This window comes from Pavona decussata, unplaced genomic scaffold, assembly GCF_977016875.1.
Source record: "Pavona decussata unplaced genomic scaffold, jaPavDecu1.1 SCAFFOLD_192, whole genome shotgun sequence".
NCBI lineage: Eukaryota > Metazoa > Cnidaria > Anthozoa > Scleractinia > Agariciidae > Pavona > Pavona decussata.
This window is the reverse complement of record NW_028145601.1, coordinates 972,155-975,000: the sequence shown is the minus strand read 5'-3', so window position 1 is coordinate 975,000 and position 2,846 is coordinate 972,155. Positions and strand designations below refer to the sequence as shown.

The 2,846-nt window shown below is 42.6% G+C and overlaps 1 pseudogene across 1 annotated transcript in view; it reads left to right on the top strand.

The window, feature by feature from the left end:
• LOC146462056 (cytochrome P450 3A4-like) overlaps positions 1 to 2,846 on the top strand; it is a 9,373-nt pseudogene extending 6,527 nt beyond the window's left edge. Inside the window, exon 5 of the transcript XR_014857269.1 lies at positions 552 to 2,846. The product of XR_014857269.1 is annotated as a cytochrome P450 3A4-like (transcript). The remainder of the gene's footprint in view (positions 1 to 551) is intronic.

The following is a 2,846-nucleotide window of genomic DNA, read 5'->3' as shown; positions in this document are numbered from 1 at the left end:
TAGACTCAGCTGCATACATGCAATTGTGATCTTCTAAATTAGAGTATAATCCGAAAGAATTTCACTAACAATATTTTGAAAACTAACCTTTATTCGAGAAGGAAATTCTGACCTCAAAATATTACAGTATGCAAGTCGCTTCACTGCGATTTGTAATCGATTACTTGCCATTACCGCATTTCTATCGGCGACATATTTCGACAACTATTTGCTTCCTTTTCACATCACAACAAAGTTCCAGCTTTCCTATCCTGATTGAGGTCACTCTCTGAACGGTCTTTGTCCAATTTTTATTGGGCAGTTTTCCTTTCCTGTGAAAATTTGCCTGTGTTTGCCGGTACTCGCAAAAACAGTTTGCAAAACTTTGTTGACCAGTCACTCTGGCTGGACTCTGATCACGTGCGCCGGTCACACCACTCGATGACGTCAATCGTGCGTCTATGCTCTAATCACACACTCCTCTAGACCAATCAAAACGCGAGTTTTACGCAGTTCATTGTATAATTACTAAATAGCTAATAGCTGTCCTGTCTTTGATATTTTCCACGCAGCTGTTGCTACTTTGCGCATGTGCACCGAGGACTGCATGTTGAAGGACCTGAAGGTTCCAAAAGGCATTATGGTCACGATCCCAGTCTACAGCATCCACATGGACCCGAAATATTGGCCCAACCCCGATAAGTTCGATCCAGAGAGATTTTCTCCTGAGGCCAAACAGTCACGTGACCCATATGCCTACATGCCATTTGGCCATGGTCCTCACAACTGCATTGGGATGAGGTTTGCACAGATGGAAATGAAGCTGGTTCTGGCTCGGATATTAAAGAAATACAGTTTGCAGACTGCTCAGGATACCAAGATTCCACCTGAGATAATGATCAAGGCTACTTTGGTGGCAAAAGAAATCAAACTAAAGATTGCTAAGCGGAAGTGATGTCATAAAGTTGTAAATACTGTGACTTGGCTTTCTTTCACTCTCACTAGGTTTTTCTCAGGTTTTTTGGTTGCTCACCATGAGTTTTAAAAAACAAACGTTCTCAGTCAACTTTGTACGTCTAATTCTCAGTTACCGTCAGAGCTTCATCGACGGAGCTAACTACTTCACTCATCGACTACAAATTTATAACAATTATTTTCTTGAGACGTAGGTTTGATTGATAGCAGGTTACTGTAGCAATTTGATCTTACAAAAATGAAAGTGGATCTATGGAAATTCATTCATTTGAACTGTGGAAGATTGAATGAACAAGTGAATAACCATTTCAGTTATGTAGTTACGCAACTTGAGCAGTTGCAAAAGTAATACCGGTGCAGTGCTCTACCAGCTGAGCTATCAAGCTAGCTGGGAGCCGGTTGGTCATATTTTGAGTTCGTAATACACAGGCTTAGTTTTCGTAACTGCGTATAAAATAGCCTGAGTATCAGGCCTTCCTAAGGGGAGGGAGGAAGGGGAGGGGGAGGGGAAGGGGGAGAAGAGGAGAAGAAGGCCTGACACAAATCCTTTCTGAAGCTTGTGTCGAACGTCCGAATTTTGGACGTTGGCGCTGATTGGACGAAACAAAAAAGGTTACGTCACATCGCCGGAAACAAAAATTATCATGATAGACTAAACAATGCAACTGTCGCATGTTTTGTATTTTGAGATCATTTCTGTCATTTCTGGGTTACGAGTGCTGCGGCCTGTTCTGCAACCGTCGTTCTTATACCCGTTGAGGCATTTTATTTGGGTTTGGTACGTTTGGCTTGTTTCAGTGCGCCCGGTGATAGTACAGCCTCTCTAGTTAGGATTTGAACTGTTTAATAATCTTTATACGGCCGCCTATTTGTTTTCGTAGCTGAGATCTTGTGTGTCTTATCATAGCCTGCGTCACAGACGGACAATAACCCCCGGTAATAACGGTTATTACCGGGGGTTTAATATAGTCCGTCTGTGACGCAGGCTAGTCTTATCACGGCTATTTGTCTTTTGATTAGTTACGGCTGCGTTTTTGTCATCACTTCTTGCTGTTCTGAACTGTGAGATTTGTATTTTCCTCCTGTAATGAAGCTGTATCTAGTCGCGAATTCTGCTCAGTGGTGCTCAACAGAAAATATTTTGTTTGGAGAGCCTTTTGCAATGGAGCTGTCTGTGTAACTTCAATTCATATCTCTCACAGCGGTCATCGCTGACATGACAGTTTCATGACCGGTTATTCTGTAAGTTATTTATTTATAAGTTATTTTGATTGGCTACTGTTTACGGCGAAGCGTCATGCTCATCGAGGGGGCGGAATACTCGTCTCAATGCTTCCGTGTCAGGCTTTTCTTCCCTTTCCCCCGTTCCTCTCTTCTGCCTCTCCCCCCCCCCCCCCCCGCGAAAAGCCTGATACTCAGGCTACGTATAAAACTGTAATGATCATTCACTTATTCAATTTGATTTTCTTGACCATTGAAGACGATCTGATGCTCCATGCATCGTAGCCTTAGTAGGAAGCAAAAATCAGTGGCGCCCTGTTGACCCTAGCCTGCGTTGCAGCCGGACTTGTCACTCAAGACCTATAGAAAACTCGATATAGACGGACTATGTGAGGGGTTGTATAGACTGTCTGCGACGCAGGGTATGTTGACCCCGATATGTTCGATAATTGATAACTTATTTCTAGTACGTGCGTAATTCATGGAATGTGTATTGTTTTACTAATCAGCGCAAGCTAAGTATGGTATGGGGCTTAAACAAAAATGTCTGTAGCACTATTGTAACTATAGTGAAGCATGTTTTGTATGTTAACATGGTGTGTAAGTATTGCGTTATAAAAATGATAGAGAGAGGTTAATACTGAAAAGAGCCCATGCTCGATGGAAGGTCA